A 23,111-nucleotide genomic window follows, 5' to 3' on the forward strand; every position below is an offset into this window, starting at 1 on the left:
CAAGATAAGAGATAAGATATTGAGGTATGCAAGGACTCTTTTCCATTTGGACTCTCTCAATAATATCTCTATAGATTTGATTTAAAATCTCAGCCGTAGATCAAATTTGCCTTCTTTATCTTTTCAATATTTCGGAGTTGGCCCATTATCACACATCTCTAGCCCATCATGCTCCAGATCAGGCCCATTTTCGCATTTGAGAATTTGAATGGACTTCTTGACGTGTAAAATAGCATGATTCAAGCCCAAAACTCCAAATATTTGTTTAAATCTTGAAAAGTCCTAAAATCTGCAAAAACAACATAAAACCCAAGGTAACTCCACTCTAAGTGTATAAAATGCATGCTTTATGCCCTAAGATTTCACACATAAATGTGCTCATCAGATTCCCCCACACTTAGACTAAGCTTGTCCTCAAGCAAAAATTAAAGAAATATACAAATGCAGGTAAGAAACTAGTGCAACAAAATAATTCCTAACTCACTTTCGTAGGAATCACGGTTACACTTAGCATGTGCAACAAGCCTTTAAACCACTAGGTTACCCCTAGAGGACGAGTTTTGTCTCGTGGATGTTTGTAGTGAATGTACATCCAAAATTCCAATTTTAGCTCAAAATAAAACATTGCAAATTCCAACTCTAACAATTGGTAAGTACTCATACATGATCAATAGCTATGACAATTTTTCTCACCATTGATTTAAGATCCCCCACACTTGGAACTTTATTACCCCATATTGATTCTTGAGACTGTCCGACAAGCCGCTCCATATCCCATTGTTCTCTTAGCATATATCTCAATCAAAGACTCACCTTATATCTTTCAAGTACACCTCTTATTTAAGCAAAACCACTCATAAAGTAAGGGGACCAAGTACTAAGGTTTTGAAGTATTTTTGACCAAACAATTTTACCAAGGCATTGATGACACTTGTATTTATCTCTTTCTTTTCTTTTGAGTAGTGAACTCTACATTACTCCACTACGGTTGGCTTGAATGACATGGTGGAGCAAACACCAGAAACCCAAGTTACTTTGTAGCTTTGCTTTGCATATGCCCACATAGACAGTGATGCGAGAGTTCTTTTCAATAATCTCCTTCCTAAGAGTTTCGATCAAGTCACCTCAATTCCTGAGTCGGAGTGCCCTGTCTAGTTCCAAGGAATTCAACTTTTACTTTCTACTCTTTTTTTTTTTTTTTTTTGTCATGCCATACATAAAATTGATCTCAACTTCTAGCCAAAGAAACAAGGACCCACAAAACTCATAGATGGTCCAACGCCTTAAGTTAATGGCCTTTTATTTTTCTAAGGAAATTATCATCTCAACATATATACAAGTTACCTTCCTCTCAACAGGGTTTTTATGCGTTCATGATGGGTACCAAAATCACTCTCATTTCACACATCATAGCAATTGAAAGAATATGAATACTAACCAAAAGTCAAAGTTAAAATCTACAACAAAGTTATACCCCCCCCACACTTAAGTAATGCAATGTCCTCAATGCATGCATGAAAAGAAGAATAAAGGCAACGCAAAAGAGGGGTATACCTTTCAGTCAAGATGTGTTTATCATGGGAAGCTTTTGTCTTATCTTCAATAGCAATGTATGATGGGGAAGGCACTCCAAATAAGAAAAATCATGAATAGAAAAGTCATCCCTAAAAACTTCAAGAAAAACATTCACCATGTAAAAGAAAATTCTCATCATACGTTGAGGTTCTTTAGACGGTTTAGCATCCTTCATAAAATGAATATGATGTTGTAAAATGGAAGAGCTTAGACCTTTGATATTTGTGATAAACCAACCCAATGGTTCTCTATTATTTTTCAACAGTGTGATCAACTCTTCTGCTTTGTCAGGAATTAAATCAGAGACAACAATGACAGGAAGAGGATTATCTTGTCCCAGGAAAGTATACTTTAAATTAGAAACCAATTCTTTCAATTCTAGCTTGGGTGATTCAATTATTGAAGGCTTAGGAATGGAGATGGAGATGGATAGGGGTTTAATAGGCTCCAAAGGTGTGTGAAAATTTAAGACTTCAGAAAAGAAAGTTTCACTATCATCATCCAACATATCCATACATTATTGAAATTCATAATCAAAATCAATTTCAAAGTTGGTAATCACATTATTAGGAAAATCAAAAGATTCCTCAACTACAGTATTTGACTCATTCTCAACTTCTATGGGTTTCTCAAACAAACCTTTTTTAGGAGATACTTGAACATTTTCCTCATCACAGTGGTCACTAATCTCGCTCTTTTCATTAATATGTGACTCACCTGTTAAATACCCTTTCCCACTTCGCAATGCAGACACAAAATTAATTGAAGCTAAAGAAGAAGGGGAGGATTCAACTTGGTTGACTTGATTTGGTAAATTTGATGGTCTTTGTTGAATCTGAATCCTAGGATTTAACTCAGGTTGGCTAGGCATTTTACCTCTTTCTCGCTCAGACAAAGCATTTGCAAGAGTGGAAATTTGTTTTTCCATATTATGCATAGAAGCCATAAAGGTGCTGGAAAATGCTTCCATATTTTTCTCTAAGGTAGAAAAACGAGAAAACTCCGAATTGTTACCTTTGTTGAAACCAAGTGATGATTGATTTTGTGAAATGAGAGGCATATGAGGCACAATAGAAGAATTGACAGGCCTAGCTAAATTGGGATTCTAAAAATTAGGGGCTTGAGGGAACTGAACATTTTGATTATAAGAAAATTGTGCACTTTGTTGTTGAGGGGCACAAAAGTAATTTTGTGTGGAATAATTGCTTAATCTATTTTGGTTTTGCCCTTGAGACCATGAATAGTTAGGATGATTCTTCCACCCAGGATTGTACGTGTTACTGTACAGGTTTGGAAACATCGCACTGACATTTTCATGTTGGCCTCCAAAATAGCTAGGACATTCCTCAATTACATGTGTAGGAGATTGACACCATGCACACATAGCAATAGATTTGTCAATAAAATGTGCTTGACTTGGTGGTGCAGCTTTAACTACCAAAGTTTTTAACTTTTTCAAAAGGTTATCTATTTGTACTTCCTTATGAACTTGGCTATCAACAAAATATCCCCTACTAGTCCTTTCAGACTCTTGGGTTGACTCCCATTCTCTAGTTCTATCTGCTAGGTCTAAAAGAAAATTCAAGCTTCGGAATCATCAGTGAATGATGTAAATCCTGTGGGGAACATTGATTCCAAAAGTTGCTTTGTTTGGTAATCGATACCCTCATAAATTATTTGGCATAAATGCCATAATTCTATACCATGGTGAGGGCATTCTTGGAGAAGGCTTTGAAACCTCTCCATTACCTTAGCAAAGGACTCATTGGGTTTCTGACGAAATTGAAGAATATCATTTCTTATTTTATTAGTCTTAGAGAAAGGAAAGAATTTCTTCAAAAATAGGACAGTAAATTGTTCCCATGATATAATGTTATCCCTAGGTAAGCTATAAAGCCACTTTTTGGCTTGGTCCTTTAATGCAAATGTAATGAATCGTAGTTTTACAAAGATCATCGGTGAGCTGTTGTACCTTCATAAAGCCACAAACCTCCTCAAACTCCCTAAGGAACAAATGTGCATCTTGATCAGGTAACCCATGAAATTGGGGTAACATAGATAGATAATGAGATTTGAGCTCAAAATTATTACCCTCACTTCAGGTAAACGTATACAGGAAGGTTGTGCAGATCGGGTTGGATAAAATCTATCCCTAAGACTCTTAGGTGGAGGTGGTGGAGGTAGACCTTCCATGGTCAAGTTAGACACTCGGACAATTCTATTTGTAGAATCACGAGTCCAGACACACATGCACTAACCACCTAATGCAATTAATGGCTCTTATGAAAGAATGAGAGATTTTTTTTTTCTAAATAAATAAAGTAACTACAGAATAAAAGAAAAGAAAATAACAAAAACGAAGGGAAAGTAGTGAATTTCCCACCACAAAGATTGAAACAATGATTCCAAAGCCGTAAGGTTGCTGTATAGCTGAGCGTTGTATAGGTTTGACAGCAAGGGAATCCGTATAGTCTTCGGAGCCACCTACAATCGAATCCTGGGGATTCTACAGTAGAGTGGGGACTACTATACGTTTTTGTTTCTACTCAAGTTAAGAGTAATATCTTTGAATTTTTTTTTTTTAAATCACTTCAATTTACCTAAGAATGAGAAAAACAAAGTAGACTAATACCTCCCCGGCAACGGCGCCAAAAACTTGTCTCAGAAATTTAAAAGTAACACGCAAGCGCCGATATCGTGTAGGCTAACGGGTCGATCTCAAGGAGGTATGCCACTTATAATTCAACTTCTTAATAGTAATGCAAGAGTGTAATGATTCAATTTCTGTTAACTAATTAACTAAACTAAACGATCCTAATCTTATACGTCTAATGCAATCGAATTGAAACGAAAAATAAATTAAACATAATCAATGCATAAATAAAAGACAGGAAAAAAAATGCGAACAATAAAAATAAGGGTAATTTTCATCTGGACCCCCTGAGGTTTGGTCCATGTCATTTTTAGTCCAATTAAATGGACACTTTGCATCCCCCCATACTCAATTCTTAAGGACATTTGTGTTTTTGCCATCCCCCCTCTTTCTCCGTGTTTGTTTTTCTTATTAATCCCGTGGATCGTGGGCTGTTTGCCGTGGTTTCATCGGTGCTTCCTCGTACTTTTTTTCCCTTCTCTCTTCTCCTTCTGTCTCTGCCTTTCTGTCTGCTCCTCTGCCTTTTTTTGTCCTCTTTTCTTGCTTCTCTTTTGGTTTGGTGCTTTTGGTTTTTTTGTTCTCCTCTGGTGCGTGGTTTTGTTTCTCTCCTGGTTGTTTCTTCTTCTTCCTTGTGTTTCGTTTTGTTTGGGTGTGTTTTTTTGTTTGTTTTTTTTTTGTTTTTTTTTTTTTGTTTTTTTTTTTTTGTTTTTTTTTTTTATTGCTAGGGGGGGGCCCTTCTTTGCCCTCCAGTTTTCGCATTATAGTTCTTACGGGGGGGGTTTCGGCTTTCCTTTTTTTTGTCGGCATTTTGTTTATCCCGCGAGAGGTTTTGTTGTTGTTTTTATTTTCATCCTTCATTTTCTTTGTATGTTGTTCGCGCTTCTCGGGTTCCCCATTTCGTTTTGTTCCTTTTTTTTTTTTTCCTCGGGGGAGTTCTTTCTTGTTCCCCTTTGTTTTAGTGGCCGTAGCTGTTTCATTTCTTTCTCAAGAAAACCCATAAACCAAGGGGCCCCTCAAGGAAAAAATTGAAAATTTCCATTTGAAGTAGCCACTTTTCTTCCTCGTTTGTTGCCGGAGTGAAGAGGAAAAGAAAGTCCGCAAAGATGGCGGCGAGACGAAGACGGGAGGGGGGGGGGGGGGGAGGGGGGGGGGGGGGGGTTGGGGACTTAGAAAATGTGTATTTTTTCGATGGTTTATGTTCATTCGATTGGATGATCCACTTGAAGAAATTGCAGGGGGGAGAAGGGGGGGGGGTTTTTGGTCATAAAAATCGCAAATTGTCCTTAATTGATCTTATTAAATACCTCAGGGGAGGGAGATGCAAAGTGTTTATTTTTTTGGACTAAAAATGACATGGACCAAACCTCGGGGTCCAAATAAGTATGTTAAAGCAATCAAGAAAATTTAGTTCATAGCTAAAATGCAGATGCAACACCACCCGTCACCAGAAGCAGAGGCACGACTGTAGGCTTGCTCCGGTTATGTGGTCCGAGATGATTAATGAATAGGCAGAAAGTAAATAACAGAAAGTAAATAACAAAACAATAAACAAAGCAATAAAAGGAAAAGGAAGCCTTAACCAAAGAGAGGCACGACTGTAGGCATCTCTGATCAAGGATCCAAGGGAAGGGAGAACAATAAATAATGCTGAAAGTAAGTCCTAAATTAAGAATATGGAGGGGTAGATAGAAGCGGGAATGGAGGGAGGAGAGAAGATTAATAAAGAATGTTACTTACTTGCGAATTGAACAAACGATTCGAATCTCAACCAACCCTAACAACCAGATCTAGATCTAGAATAATCTAAATCTGCAATTGCTAGACCCGAGAAAAAACGAATCTAAAAAAATTGAAACTTGAACTTGAAGCTTGAAATTGAATTGCATTACATAAAAATATTAAACCTAAACATTGAATCTAGAAATTTAAATTTCACTAATGCAAGCAAAGAAAACTAGAGAAAACCTTAATAAACTAAAGAGAGAAGAAAGAATGCTTCTACTAAGCTCTAGAACACCCTCCTTTGATGGAGTATGCTCTCATTTTATAGAGTTTACATGAGATATGAAGCACGGCTGAATTTGAATAAAACTCAGGGTTTCTATCTGACTCAACCAATTAGGGTTTTGATGTAGTAATCGCGCCGACTTAGAGAGATCAGATGCATAATTCCACCGTTGGATTTGAGGTTTAAGTAGTCGTGAAGCTCTCCTCCAAAAATCAGCACGATCGGACATCGGATGATCGTTCGATGAAGGGTTTGATCAAAACTGGACAGAGGCATTCAAAAACGGGATTTTTCCTCTTTTTCTTTCTGAATATAATTCTTTTTCCTCTTTTTCTTTCTTTAATTAAATCCAAGATAAGAGATAAGATATTGAGGTATGCAAGGACTATTTTCCATTTGGACTCTCTCAATAATATCTCTGTAGATTTGATTTAAAATCTCAGTCGTAGATCAAATTTGCCTTCTTTATCTCTTCAATATTTCGGAGTTGGCCCATAATCACACATGTCTAGCCTATCATGCTCCAGATCAGGCCCATTTTCGCATTTGAGAATTTGAATGGACTTCTTGACGTGTAAAATAGCATTATTCAAGCCCAAAACTCCAAATATTTGTTTAAATCTTGAAAAGTCCTAAAATTTGCAAAAACAACATAAAACCCAAGGTAACTCTAAGTGTATAAAATGCATGCTTTATGCCCTAAGAGTTCACACATAAATGTGCTCATCAATAATCCTAACCACATGAAACAATAATAGAACATTCCTGGGTCATAGACCTAGAAATGACTCAAGTTTTCTTAGAAGTGAATAATAAAGAACTTGGACTAGAAATATAAATAATGAAGCATAATATGTTTGTTGAATAATGCGCAATAATTATGATTGAACAAACATAATTTAATGCAATAAAAGAAATGCATAATATACTATAAGAAAGTGAAACAAATGAACTTCATTAATTTCTAGGAAGTTTTTACAAAAGAGTTACATCACTGAAAGCATAAAAGAAAATCCTAGTACAATCTATATAGGAATCTATCTCTGATCTTTGAGTACTCTAACATCCTCCACAACCTGTGTAAGCTAAGCTTCCATCCTCTCCTGTCTGACCTCTATCCTCTCCAGAATGGAAGTCATGGCAAGCATCTGAGCATACAAATCTTGTGTCTCAAGAGCTGTATGTGAAGGACCCCCAACCTTGAAGTGTGGTGGTGGTGCAGGAATCTCATCATGACCTGGATTAGCCTCGCATCTCTACATCCTCTCCTGCCTGGTCATCATTATTTGGATCAGCATCCTCCTCCTTCTCTGCGTCCTGATCATCCTCAGACTCATCCTCATCATCATCCTCGCCCTCAAATCTTTCAGCATGACTAAGCTGGATCTTTCCATGGTCCTAGCCGTGATGTCATAACCCAGCTCCCGAGTAAGCATCTATGTGTTCTCCAAGCTCACCTCGAAGTGTCGGAAGACAAGTGTCAAAAGTCGACCAAAGCAAAGGTTCCGCACACCAGGATGCTCTACTATATCTATCATGACATTCTGGATGATGAATGACAAGTCGATCTGGAATCCCATGTAGATGCGGTAGATCACCAAGGCCTCCATCATTGACACCCTATGATGATGTCTGACCTTCGGTATGATGTTTCGGACCACGATGTGACCGATGACTCTAGAAGAAAATGTCATCCTAGCACTAGTACGTGGACTTAACACCTCAAGTCGTCCCAAAGTGTGGCACAGATCTCATGAAGCTCGTATGGAAGAAGGAATGAGTCTACCTCGGCACCCATAGGTATCCATCTGCACTCATCTGGATAGTATGGTACCTGAAAAATGCGTGCCAGTGTGCTGGTGGAGAATCTGATCCGTGTCTCTCGGACTCGACTCTCGATGAATAGCTCAAAAGTACGCTGACCTCTGCCTTCGTAGAAGTGAGACATGTTGCTGAAGAACAGTCGCACTAGGTCTGGATAGATTGGTAGATCCTCAGTGAAGAGATGTGTCCACTGCATGGTGTCAAATCGGAATGTCCTGAGCTATCGTAACTGTAGTACACGGCTGTACTCTATATGAATATGTGGTGTCATGATGTATGTATCTGTTTAGAAGACAAAGGAAATTTGAGTTAGTGTTTTTGCAGAAATATTCAGCAAGAAGGGCATTATCGTAATTTTTCAAAAAAAATTATTTTGGCAAAATTGCAATTTGAACGTACTAGCATGTGCATAATACTTGGAATAACATGTTAGGATGGTTTGTTTGAGAAAAATCCCTCAAAATCTTGGTCTACAAGGGAAAATTCAGCAAGAAAGCAAAGGAGAATTTTCATTTTAAGTCAAAACTTGGATTTTTGAATTTGTGAAATTGGTTCAATCGAATTGCATGCACACCTCTACCATATCATTTCAAACATGTAGAAAGTGGTTTGGGGTCAAAATTCCTTGTGGTTTGAAAATGGGAGAAGTTTTTCAAAAAGGAGATTTTTGCAGTGTGAAAGTGAAAAGAGAGCATGAAATTGATAGAACTTGTTGTAGAAGCATGACATTGAGTTAAAATTGCTTGGAGCATGTTTATAAGTGTTCCTAGACATGATTTCTAACTATTGCAACAAGTATTTCATGGTTTTGGATGAATGCAAGTCAAGATTTGAAGCTTTTGAGAGAGGGAATAGTGTATACCTTTGATTGATGATCAATGTGTGTTTGCGAGTTATTGTAGAAGACCTAAACCACCTTGGATGACCTTTGAAAATCTTGGAAAACCTTTCCCCAGAGTTCTCTCACAAGTTCTTGAGTGTTTGACCGTGTTTTGATTTGAAGAAGTAGGCTTTTAAGCTGAAAATCACGCACTGTTTATGTGGGTCGACTGGGTCAATCGACCCAGCCAATTGACCCACAGAGTTAGTAAGCTTTGATTTTGGTGATTTTTGGAAAATTTGATTTTTGACCCGTGAATGTTTATATGATGACTATATTAATGATTCTAAGTCTGATATGAATGTTGAAAGCATAAGATCAAGTGGATATTGTTGGATCTTTAATTTTTGGTGTTTGATTTTTCGGATTTGTAGGATGGTTAATCTCAAGAATCGTAACACTAATGCAAGCCTCAACGAGACTGGAAGAGTACCTAATAGGACCATACCTGATGGTGACCTTGGTCAGCAAACTCCGATGAATGGCCAAACTGCTGATGATCTCCTTGGTGCTTTGCCGGTGGAAAATTTCTAGGATATTGCCAACACCATGGGTAATATGATGTAGCAGCAAGCTACTCAGTTCAACCAGATGATGACGGGTTTTATGACTTTACATAATGAGACCCGTACTGCTGCTTATGGACATCCTCAAGCTGCTGTGTCGAATGCGGAAAGATTGGCAGGAACTCCTCATACCAGAGTGATGGTGTCACATCCACCCAGCTGGTACCCTACCTAGCATACCCGGGTATGTGATCCACAGTCCCATGGATCAAGTATCGGGCAACCATGCCTCCCACATACACGATAACACAATCATGAACAATAATAATCAAAGTCAAAGCATATAATAAATGAAATCATGATTAAGATAAGAACAAGATAATCAAAGTGCGGAATAAAAGATACCAATGTATACACATGATCCAAAAAGAGAGAGAGAGTGAGCGGAAATCACTCCCTCGGTAACAGCGGAATGTAGATCAATTAAAGTTAAGATTACATATCCAAGTTTCAAAGAGATAATAATATAAAAGTCTAAACTAAGGTCTCCTCTATCTTATACAAAATATCCTCATAGTATAGATGTTCGAAATCAAACACGGCCTCTCCCACACTAAGGTTGAGCTAATCCTAGTACGGAATGTAACCACCCTCAGAATCTTCAATGTGATTTTCATAGTAGCCAAGACCTTGAGAGTTGTATGTGGCATCGGGGTCCGTCTTGATGAAAGAGCCATCAGATTCTTCAACACTTGTAGAGTAATCTAACAAAACAATTGCACAGAAAGACATGAGTTTGAAAGAACTCAGCAAGACAGTTATTCCATAATACATAAGTCACATGATACAAAACATAACATAATGCAAGATGACATGAAACAGATGATGCAAATATGATTCTAACTCTATACATGCTAGTCTCTATGGTAGACATGCTTTAAGTCATAGCACCATACTTCTCTGGGTGGGTCTCAAATCAGTCTTCCCTCAACCATCTCGGTATCTTGGGTTCTTCGATGGTAGTTGGGTCCTGCATCCCTCGGGACAATCCATGGCTGGGGTTTAAGTCACCTCTCTCTCACATCACCATTGGTATAAGTATTGGCGCATGTCACGGTAAAGCCTACCCCAATGCAAGTCATCTACTCATTCATATCATGTCAGAGCCAGATACTTCCCCTATGGTTACAACCAACTCGGTTCGGTATCCTTCATACTAGAGTCCCGTATCCTACGGCTACAACCAACTCGGACTACGGACACATCAACCCTATTGGTCATCCACAAATGGTAAACGGGAAGCTCTCACGTCCTCTCATGGTTTGGTTACCGGTCTTGAGCGCCCATGAGCCCAAGTCTAGCTATTTGCAACCCTACCAATAAATGGTCTCAACGAGTATCCGTAATGTGATCTATGTCCTCTCGGGTTGGTTATCGGTCTTGAGCGCCCATAAACCCACGTTACTACCATGGCTCTTTCGGTCTCAATGCCCTTCCGATTCGGGGCTGATACAACAAGGATGTCCTAGCCAACACATCTAGACAAATCCTATATATGACATCCAATAATCCGGGAAAGCGTCGATGGGCATCTTCGGAGAACATCCCATACTATTCCCTCCGATGTCCAAGGACAGAAATGTCAAAAGGACATTCCCCAATCCCAAATCATACTTATCTGATCACATTCTCAATTTCACAATATCATACATACATGATACTTCATTATATTGAAAGATAAATCATAACATCACATGATCAATCATATATGAAATTGACAAGAAATAACAATCATGATAAGCAAGAGTATGTAAACATATTACTACTGTTCTAAAGCATGTACAACAGTCATATGATGTTCAATTATAACAAAGAAGCTAAGCCTACTAAGTTGTCAACATCATTGTAATAATCACATAGTCTATGTTATATGGTGATAACCATCCTTACCTTGAGACAATGTGAAGCTAATCCAAAGGTCACAAAAGAATGATCCAAAGATGGTATATAGACCTAGACAAACATAGATGAAAGATTAGAAAAGAAATCAGGAAAATTGGAGGTTGAACGGATCAAATCGGCGAAGTACACAGTTCAGAAACCAATTGGTTGACTGACCTAGTCGACCAAGTGAAGTGCGGGGCTGAATAGTGAATTTTGATCTGAAACCTAGCTTCCAGGGCTCGGATCGATCCGAAACTTGGAGGGATTGATTGTAGCAGTATAAGAACACTATCTAGCAAGTAATTAGCATAATCTAATGCTCTAATTAGGAATCCCCAAATTGAAACCCTAAGTTCTATGGACAAGAATCATAGCATCAATTGAAATCAAATGCAATTGCAAGGGAAATTAGGGAATTAGCTAGGGAATTGATATGCAATGGATTAGGATCATATGCTAGCATAGAAATTAGACTTAGCATGCTTCATACTTCAGTTTAGGACAAGAATACAAGATGCTAAGAAGAGAATCATAGAAATGCATATGCAAGAATCAAAATGAGAGCATAGCATAGCATAGGTAGAAATGGAATGAGATTATGCATTAGCAAGGAATGAACACTTGAAGTGGTGGTTGCAAGGTTGCAGCACTAACTCCAAGGTTACAACAGCAAGAATTGTTAAACGGTAGATATGTTAAACATACCTAATTTTTATGCTTTTCAAGGATTGGACTGAATCCTTGTATAATAATCATTTACGGTCCTTAAACTGTGTACGGAACATATACTTCCATACTAGATAAGGAAAACATGTAAGTACTAGTGGCCTCAATAATACATTCAATCGGTAATTTATAACCAGAAAACAAGATTGTGCAACTAATAGTAGCATTAGTACATTTTGATTAATTGTTTCTCTATTCTTGCTGCTCAGTGTTCTTCTATTGTTTGGAGATGGACATTCAAATAATTCCAACTAGATAAACCTCTAACATAATTAGAAAGCCAGGTAGACTGACAAGGGGATGCCATCCGACTCAATCGAATTAGGAAGGCCTGACTCTTACATGTCTCACTGAGGACATGAAACTCGAAATTAATGGTGTATTCTTTATGTTAAAATCAATGGTGTATTGTACTCCTAAAGATGAATTACATATAATTGCTTATGTAACAGATAACTAGGAATTGTTAATTGTACCTCAAGAAATTGACTACTTAATTTCTCTTAGAAAGAATTCTATTCAAGAAGGCAAACTATGGCAAGAGGCAATGATTGGCAATGATTGAATTCTATTTAACATGGCAATGAGAATTTTCCTTTCCAAAACTGATTATCAAATGCAATGAGACTGAGTTTGCCTTAGAAAGAATTTTATCATTGCATTCAAAGCAAAATTAAGTGTCAACTCACAGTCTCACCGGAATGACTAGATTGATGACCAAGGTCACAATTCAAATGCTTCAACCCAAGTACCCTCAAAAACATCACCATTTGTTCCTCCAAATTCACAAGCCTACTATCAAACATGAGACCCCTATCCCTCACCAATTTACACAACTCGAAGAATGCCTTTCTACTCGCCTAATTTACTTTCGACAAATATGATAAGATACCCCAATAATTCTGTGTGTTTCTTGTTGGCCGTGAAAACTCTCGCCCTGGTATGGATCTCTAGTTGGGAACAACAATCTTTTAATTTTTTCCATTGCTAGGACAACACCAATAATCACAAATATCACAATTATTAATGCATTCATATTACACCAACAACAAAAAAAGATTCCTAAATGCTCGGAATCTTATATCCCTTTCTTGTTAGTCTTTTCTCTTTAGCCCCATATCTGAGTTCACTTGTCCCACGCCCACCAAACCGTAGGAGAAGAAAAAAATTAAATAAAACAGACGGGTATAAAAGATGTTATACGGAACACCGAGTTCCATACCCCAGTTGTCGACATGGTGGACATTTTGATTGGCCCTACTTAAGGGTGTCAATCGCATAATGAAACCGTTTAACCATATCGAACCGCGCCGTCTAAAATCATATCGTACCGCACCGTTGAAAATTCGATGCGGTTCCGGTTTTAAGTACTCATACCGTCGGTATGTGTACCGAAACCGTACCAAATTAAAAGATATAAATGTAATTTTACAATTAAAACGCTTTACCTTTACCCTATCCATAATTCCCTATTTCAAATTTTCATTTCATCTTTCACTCCTCTTCTTAGATTTACTTGTTTTGTCTCTATTAATTATATTTATTTGCTTTGTCTTTGTTAATATCAAATTCTATTGATTGTTTGATCACAATTTCATTAGAATCTTAATGAACTAATAACAAAAGTGGTATGGGTTTGTTTGTATTAAAAGTGTACCGCACTAAATACCGTATTTAAACCGTTTTTCTGTACCGATTTAATACCAAAACCGTACCAAACCGTTTTTACAAATACCGAAACCGTACCGTACCGTGTAAATTTGGGTGCGGTGCGGTTCTAGTTTTCGGTATTCAAAATTAGTACCGTGCCGATTGACACCCCTCCCCTGCTAGAGGCTAGACAAATATCAACCTCGATAACCAATAAATCTATCTTTCTAGGACCGGTTAACCAACTACCCACCCCAGAATCCCATAGACTGCTGCTAAAAAAATAAAGGGATCAACTGAAGAAAATCTCACCTCAACAGAAAAAAGATATTGAAAGCCTTTTTCCACCACTCGGGCATGAAAGACTTCAAAGATTCGGACACCCGTTCTTGTATGAGAAAAGATACATGGGTTTTCCAATATCTACGGGAATCCCAATCTAGATTCACATTCAGCTCTCTCTCGCAACCAAAAATTTACATAAACCATGACGCCATCAATAATGCTACACAGGATGTTAACTAAGTACCATGGAAAAGTAGTAATTAAAACCACAACTTGTGGCCACATCTCCTAACAAGTAGTTCTCCTTAAAATTTGCTGCCAAAGATCTCAATTGCATGGTTGATAGCAACATAAGATAATGGAACCAAATTCACAACAAAATTCTTAAAGAGTTTATTTGCTTACCTTTTGATATGGCTCCCAAAAATAGCTAACAGTTATTGGGTCGCTGGTATCAAATTTTCCAACCACAATCTACAAGGAGGATCAAAAAGGCATTTCAGCTAAAAAAAAAATTGAATTTCTTTATCCAGATAAGGAGTGTAACCATGGAGAACCAAAATCTAACTAGCTCTCGATAGTTCTAAAAGGAAGGTTATGTGAATGTGGAAAACAACAACTTATTAAATAGAATTAATCCAAATAACATAGAATAGGCTTCCAACAATACTTATTCCAACCAAAATTTGTGTTGAGTGTTTTTTCAAATCATTTTCACATTCTATAAGGTGTGCATCAAATGACATATAGAAGATGGTAGATAGAAAAATTATAGGAGAATCATTAGATCTCATAAAATTAATACATCATTCCATGTGTCGTATCTTGCACCAACACCAAAGTGTGGCCACATGCGCTCATAAGACCAAAACAACTTAGTTCCAAGAGATATTTGGGGAGAAATAGTCTACAGAGAGGAGATAATAAGTATACTTCCAATAAAATTTTATCAAAGTAATTGTACACACAATACAGAGCACTAAAGAAATTGCATAGTTATACATAAAGAAATAAACGCCAAAATAATGCATACCATCAAAATCCAAGTTCAAAAGTTGCAAATATAGAATAGCCACTTATAAAAATATAAAAAATTCCTTCATGAATGCCATTTGTTACAAACAACTGAATAGGAACCCTATTGAGAAAGCACATTACAATGTAACCCTATTAAAGAAAGCACATTACAATCCTTTAGCACACTCAATTCCGCAATGCCCGAAATATGTTAGGAATTTCTATAGTAACCTAACTTAGAGCCATGAAGGAGGAACAATGCATTAACTGCAGCAAGCTTCAAACTTCTATATTTAAGAAAATCTCAGCATTTTAAATTTCAAATTTCGTTTCGGCCAACCAATATTGTTCTTGAACTGAGGAGTTAAGATTAACAAATGTCAAAATTAGATGCTATGTCAAAATTGTCAAATGCCAAATTTCAAAAAAATTGTATCGTATCATTTCAAACTATCAAATATTTTTGGAAATTTCAGTCTAAAAGATGCACTATTTCATACGCATTTCTCCTTAACTCCTCCCTCTGTCTCCTAAGTTGTTCATCATTGTTCTCGTAATCCATTTTAGTAGTGTTCTACAATTAATTTCAATCAATTAGAATTATGTAGTACTTATATCATAATACCACAAAGTTGAAATCATATAGTAAAAGTGATAAGGCAAGACAATTATTACAAATTAGACAAGATAACAAATGAAAATGTTTCATTGCAACCATAGCATTTTGTTGAAATTCTAGCTTACTCTCTACATATTTCAATCTTTTCTTCAAAGCTTTCAGCTCTTCCTTCTTTACATCTTCCAGTCTTGTATGCATAACAAAAGCAAGATTGGATGTGCTTACTTCTTCTAGTGGTTCACACCACTTAAAGAAGCCACATCCCCCAGGAGAGGCTTCATAGCATTGATATAGCCGATTCTGAAGTTGGGATGACGCCCCAGCAATCCTAATTGGGGCTTGACTTCAAAATTTGCATATTATCTCACTAAACTTCAAATACAATCCTAAACGATCGTTGACACTAACAATAGACATCTTGTAATTGTACAAAAATAGGATGGGCTTGAGAACTATTGAGAGATGTCAACAGCTTTAGACTAAGAACTCCTAAAAGCAATAGTTAGGTCGATATACTTGAGGGTACATAGCACCTCTTACTGTTAAGTATTTTTAAATATAATCCAGAAGACTTAGTTGGAATCCAGCTCAACCAAGATCATAAATGGGGTTGAGAACTATCGAGAGATGTCAATAGCTTCAACAATCATAAGTCAGCAAGAAGAAGAAGCAAGAGAGCAAATGAAACTTATATTGTTTGTTGCCAATAAATTAGTGGTTCATGATTACATAAAGTATCAAGCTCTATTACCTAATAGAATAAAGATTAAATTTATATCGAGAAAAATATAACAAAAATTAATACGACAAAACAGACCACGAGTTGTTTGGAATCAACCAAGAAGACTTGACAAAATGAAAGAGAACATTTTCTTAAAAGAAGAGAGTCCATTTGACAAAATCAATCACAATAAATAAATAAGTAAAGGACTAAAAATGGGCATTTCCCTATATTCTAACTTCTTTCTTACTCGGGGCATTTCTGATTGTAATTTTGAAATGCCATTCATGGGACATTCAAAGAATCTGGGTTATGCATCATGCCTAAAGGCTTATGCAGGTTCCGTCGCATGTCTCCAAAGATCTAAAATGCCTCACCTAAGGCCTCCCCTTTCAGAGCTAAATTCAGTAAAAAAACCACCGATGTTTTACAAATTATTTCAGTTTCAACAATGGTTGAAGCAAAACTATGTGGACTCAGTCAGAATGCAGGTTTTCTACTTAAAAGTTATGGTTTTGAATCAGTCTAAATACAAACATATAAAGCATCACCAAAGTTGAAACAGGATAAATTTGACCTATCTTGTGAGTTTCATGTAGTTTAACCAATTAGAGGTGGAAAACTCCAATAGCAAACCCATACTTCATATTTTTCCAAAACCACATTCATTTCTTGGTGGGAAAATGGGTCAAGACTACTACAACGCATTTACGGCACTGATTTGTTGAATCTGAGCAAGATTTGGGTAAGATTTAAAATTAGATGCAAACCCATTTTTCCCAATTTGTTTCAAGCCTTCTAGAGCTCTAAATAGTATTGATGTAGAAATTGAGGAATAGTTGAGTAGGGTGTTACTTAGATTGTAAACTTTTACTTGACCGTTAGTCACATTTGTACAGATACAGTGTGACTAGCAAACATTGACATTGTGTAATATTAAAAGATTTTTCTTCATTCCTAATGCATATTTAGAAATGCTTAATGAGGGTTTCCCTAAAATTCTTTTGTCAAAATATGACCAACCAAAATGGTCTTCAGAAACATGCAGAGTTTCGGCTGAATTATGGTCAAAACCGTAACCTCAAAGTTTTTAAAAACCAGTCATTCACACAATTATTGCAAATTCTTGCATCAAACCATCCCTTAATATCTTGTTTTCATTAACCAAAATACCTTGTTTTCTTTATTGTTACATGCTAACAAATAAGAGCTTAAGCCCCTGCACTCTACCCTAATTTCTTAGGACCAAGGCCATAATCGTCCCCCAGCCCCCACATAAAGACAAAAGAAGAAGGTGCTCTACTCATGAAGAATAAAATCCAAAATAAATGAACAAAAATAAAGTAATGGCAGTGTATATTGTCTATTCTCATTTAATCAGCAAGAAGAAGAAGAAAGATAGCAAGGTTACAAAACGCAGAAAGAAGAAGAAGAAGAAGCATAGATTTTATTTGTGATTTGCTCCAAGAAAATGTGCTCCAACAAAAATCTCGTTATTTCGCTCCAAAACCCTACCGTGAGAAGAGGATATCAGTGGAAGTAGAAGAAAAACCAAGTAGAAATGAAAACCAAGATCTACCTTCGACCAGAACAGTAGTGGAGAGAACGTTGAAGCGAGAAGATGAAGAAATCTGGAAAAGTTCTCTATTGTTCGAAAACCCTAGAGAGCTCTTCGTCTAGTTTGAAAGTTGGAGAGTTTTGTCGACGTGATTTTTGTGAATGTACAAATGTTTAGCTCTTTTATAGTAGGGGTGAAATCTCTCACCATACCCATAGATCTACAAATTCATGTTTTTTGTGTAAAAATGAGAATCTCTAGATTTCATGAATCTAGGGATTTTCATAACCAAACGGGTATAAATCTCGCATTCATGAATCAAAAGATTTAAAATCTCTGGATTCATGTAACCAAATAGGTCCTTACAGGTTTTGAGAAGAGTCTTTGGACTTTATTGTTGACACTACGTCTAGGGACCATTCATACTTGGCACTTTTGAAGACCGGGGGTATTATGGCAGTAGTTGGTGTCCTAGGTGAGATATACTTTTAATCTTGTAAATGTTTGTAATACAACTTTGGCTGAGTTAATATTAAGAGTTGTAATTTCAAGTTAGTTGGAGATACCAAGTTCTAAATAGACATTCTTGGAATTTAGGTTTCATCATATTAGTAATAACTTGATAAATATAATTTTTGCATTTGTCTTTCTTAAATTATTGTTCTTAGAATATTTTATCCTTCTTAGCATTTTTGTATCCATGTATTTGTGTTATGCTGCTTATGCAAATGAAAAGTATAATCATATACCATAACAAAAGCAAATATGTGGATTTATAATAAAAAAAATAAAAAATAAAAAACCACCACCTAATCGGTGGGCGTTTTCAACTAATGCCACTAATTATGTCTAAGTTTAACGGTCAAGTGTATAGGGGTGATTAGTGGCGATTTTGTAAAGCCGCCACTAATTAGGTGTCTCATGAGCAGTACTAGAAACCACCACCATTCAATGGCTGCAGCACTTGTAGTGGCGGTACTGTTTTTTGCCTAATTAGTGGCAAAAAAAAAGGGGCACTAGTAGGCCCTTTTTTGTAGTGAACTAAAAGGTGTTGCATCACATCATGCATCTTTCAACATTCTTAAATAAAATTAATCTACCATGCAAGCTCTAGCACCATATCATGCATCTTAGCATCTCCATCTATATTGTAATCTCTAATAAGGGGGAAAAAGGAGGGGGATGTTGAATATATCATTTAGCCATCAATAAAATCCTAAATTTAACTTCAAAGAATTATATATACCGTAATACTTCAAGATTTGAAGTCCACAAGCTATATCCATACAACACACATCTTAGCATCTACATCTATATTGTAAACTTTAATAAGGGGGGAAAAGGGGGATGTTGAATATGTCATTTAGCCATCAATAAATTTTAAAATTTTAACTTCCAAAGAAAAGAAGAAATATATATATACACACACACACACACACACCGTCTTTTAATACCTTTAAGATTTGAAGTCCACATGCTATATTTCCATACAACATTCTTCTGCATGACATTTGATTTAAGTAAAGGTATCTCTTGCCCAACCCTCTCATTCTGTATGCTACAACAGTTTCGAAACATCAGCCGCTGGTCCTCACTTCATCTGCTTTCCATCTCTATCATGGATGTTGGAAAAGGTGTTAGTTAATCCAAATGGGTTGATCAGTATATCAAAAGCCTACTAGATGCATAGTCATCAGTATTAGTAACACAGAAACAGCAATGCATGAAATCCTAACAGCAAGTTACAAAGAAGTTCAAATTGATAACCCCATACTTCTATTAAATTAGATTTTATAAAAGGAAATTATCAAATCACCACAGAAAAAAAGTGTAATAGGTCTAAATTGCAATATACTAAATATTATAAGAGAAAATGTGCAGAATCTCACTTGCACTTCATCAAAGAAAGGAAAAGAAAAGAGAGAGAGAGAGAGAGAGGTTACAAGGCAAAACTACCCATGCGTCTTTGTCCATGTAGTAGGGAAACAGGGGATTAGCCAAAATTTTCTTTTGAAGATAGACATACAAAGTGACAACTCAACACCAACAAGACCAGCCCATATTACAGGGAACCCTCAAGGGGTGGGGGTACAGATACGGTACTACTTTGAGAAGCAAACCAGCAACCCAAGTACTTCAACCGAATCACGTGACATTCAACAATCAGAAACAAAGATACACATTGGCTGGCATCTGGAACTGGAGACCTGAAGCATCGTTCTCTCGATGGTTGAGTTGATTATAGACAATCAAAGAGCGAACCAACGCACTCTGCTCAATGGTTGAGTCCATACAAAAAAGAAATTCTGTATAAGATCAGCTTATTATGACCATTCAAATCATAAATTTAGAGATTCCTTGGAGCTACAGCTCACCAGATCCTCATTAAAATCATCACTTCTTGCTTGGGTCCCTGCTGTTTAAGATTTAGATGACCATGTCATTAGCAAATGAAGGAAAATACACTAACATAAAAGGATGTTGTTCTACCAATTTCCATTGACTGTGTTCAATATCAAAATCACAATACAGACTTGGAATTGTTCTTCAAATCAACCTAAGCTACAAGTTTACATCTACTAACATTTGATTGAAGGAGATACAAGAGTTATAATATTGTATAAGAAAATAGGGTAAAGTTGAATTCTGTAGCGAATAAGTCAGTCCTGAAACCATAGTTCTAAAAGCCACAGCCAGAGTCACTAGACCAGGTTGCAAATTTGTGGCCTGTAACTGCTTCTTCAACAGCGAACTGTTCACTCATATAAGTTCCATAGTTAACTTGGATCCCTCATATGATTCCTTATTCATTGGAGGTTTTGCTACGATCCTTCTTGGGATTAGGTCAGTTTTGGTTCTAGTCTTACAATATCAATTATAAGGAAATCTTCTATCTCCTCATTTATATGCAACTCCATAAATTTAAATTTAAAAACATAGCACCGTTGATGCTTATCATCACAGAATATGAGGTGAAAAGTCAGAAACACCGAGACATCTCAGTTTTGCAGGAAAAAGAAAAGAGATATGGATGGAGTTGAGAAAGTCATTTGTTTCAACCAATATCGACCAGTGTTCAAATAGTTAAACCATATTTAGCAGGTTCCAGTGTCTCGAACCATAAAAAATACAATGCTTTGGAAAAAATTAGTTCCCTTGACTGGTCTGCATCTCACATTGATAGTCAGCAGGAAAGCAAATACCGTAAAACAAGATGAACCAATTCCTACCCAAAAAAAGAGTACTACAACATGAAACGATGACCATGTAAGTACGATGTGTTAAAATAAACCCACGATCTAAGTCATTTCGATCAAATCAAAACAGCAGTCAAGTGACTGAAACGACAGTCAAATACATATATAATAATGGTAATCGGAAGATGAAGAAAAATGCAACGGCTGCTAAAGAGACGAGTTCCTCAAACCGTCAAATAAACAGGGAGAAGAAGGTATCGAAGATGAAGAAAATAATAGTCGATCTTGAAGGGAGAAAAATGGAGTCGACGATGAAGAAAACTTACTGTAAGAAATTGATGTTGCATAACTCTGTCTCTCGCAGAAGGGAAGTTTGGTTTCAGCCGTCTCCTCGCACCTCTCTCTTCTCCAAGCTATCTCTCATCGCAGATCTCTCTTGCTGGACAAGACACGAAACCGAGCCCAAAAGACCAACGTCTCACTAGCACAAGAGGAAGGAAGACGAACCGGCAGAAGACCAACGTCTCACTAGCACAAGAGGAAGGAAGACGAACCGGCAGGGATTTATCAAAGTCGCACCGACAAACGAGGAATCAGCTTTTGGATTTGTGCGTTTGGCCTTGAGCACGCGCACGTAGATGTATGGCATACGATCGATGAGATCGTACGGGCTACTGTTGCGATCTTTGTTGAGTGAACAGATCTCCAGATTGTTTACCCTAGAATTTTGTTGTGTTTTCTTACTACCATTTTTTATTTTTGTTGCTTCGCGATATTGGTTTGAGCGATCACAGAGGAGTCTCTACGAGCTCTGGCGGAGGAGGTGAAAGGACTTTCTCTAAGAACTTACGATTACGTTTAAATCGTAGAAGTAGATATTCTCTAGATTGATGGATAATCCTTTGTTTAATCACTAAACCTGCGTCTCAGATTCTGCTTATCATACAGGCTTAAGCTAAAATTAAATTGTAAATGAGGGTCTCAGGTCTCTAATGAAATTTCAAATAGGTGGAAGAACTGAAGAGAGTTTAGGTTTGAATGAATACCTGAAACGGAGGACTTGTGAAGAGCAAACAACATCAGCAGCAGTAGAAATCGTAAGTACCTTAATTCCATCTTTTGGACTCTCTTCTCTCTCCGAGCAAAAAACGCAAACACCTCTTGCTCACGAGTTGGAGATTACGTTTCACCCACTAATTTTCATTTCTTAATCTTCAACTAGGATTTGGAAAATAAGGATTTAAAATTGGTAGAACTAGGGATTTGGGAATCGGGTAATGAAGGAGAGTCTGATTTTGTAAATTAATAAACTTTAACCCCTTAAAATGTAAAAATAATAAATAATAATAATAAAAAAAAAAGAATAAGGGCAAATTCGTCATCAAAGTGATAATTTGTCCTTAAATTTGATTTTTTTTCTTCTATAGTACAAGGGAGGCAAATGCATAATCTCAGTTTTTTTTAACTAAAAATGACATACATCAAACCTCAAGGGGTCCAGATGAAGATTACCCTAATATTATTGACGAAAACATACTGTTCGTCTGGAAGGTCACGAATATTAACACCATGTTTCAAGGCAGGGAGAGTATAGGAAAATTATAAGGGAAATGTGTTCGAATCCTATCCAAGACATTACGGTCTGCCACCCTTAGCCCAAACACAGCCCATTAAGGTTCGGTTCGGGCTATAATGGGCCGGTGCGGTTCGATTTTAATGGTTCGGACAACAAATTGACACTCCTAGGAGCCAACAAGTGAAAAATAATAAAATAAAAATTTTAAAAACTGGAACACATCACCTTGTCGGGGCCCCTGTATTCTGTGGTAAAAAACCGTCGGGAGAGCACAGATGAGGGGAGATGATCCGTACTCCAAGTTGAATGCCAATTAAGCTAATGGGATGTTTAAAGGTTCCCCTAATATTGTCACTTGTCATACTATTTTTT

The 23,111-nt window shown here is 36.9% G+C and overlaps 1 long non-coding RNA gene and 1 other non-coding gene across 3 annotated transcripts; one reads left to right on the plus strand and one right to left on the minus strand.

Moving 5' to 3' along the window:
- The first annotated feature begins 3,274 nt into the window (after positions 1-3,274).
- LOC149011290 (small nucleolar RNA R71) lies at positions 3,275-3,381 on the plus strand. Its single transcript, XR_016174890.1, has one exon. It is a non-coding gene; the product is annotated as a small nucleolar RNA R71 (small nucleolar RNA).
- A 6,007-nt stretch (positions 3,382-9,388) lies between these two features.
- On the minus strand, positions 9,389-21,683 carry LOC149011291 (uncharacterized). 2 transcript variants are annotated; one of them, XR_016174799.1, is made up of 5 exons: positions 21,490-21,683; positions 19,421-19,579; positions 14,457-14,525; positions 14,079-14,227; positions 9,391-10,210 (listed from the first exon to the last, which is right to left on the minus strand). It is a non-coding gene; the product is annotated as an uncharacterized LOC149011291 (long non-coding RNA). The 2 variants fall into 2 exon arrangements; XR_016174800.1 differs by lacking the exon at positions 14,079-14,227 and having other exon boundaries at positions 9,389-10,210.
- Between the last annotated feature and the right edge of the window lie 1,428 nt (positions 21,684-23,111).

This window comes from Hakea prostrata, chromosome 7 (assembly GCF_041222555.1).
Source record: "Hakea prostrata isolate BN-2017 chromosome 7, UWA_Hpros_2, whole genome shotgun sequence".
NCBI classification, from domain to species: Eukaryota; Viridiplantae; Streptophyta; class Magnoliopsida; order Proteales; family Proteaceae; genus Hakea; species Hakea prostrata.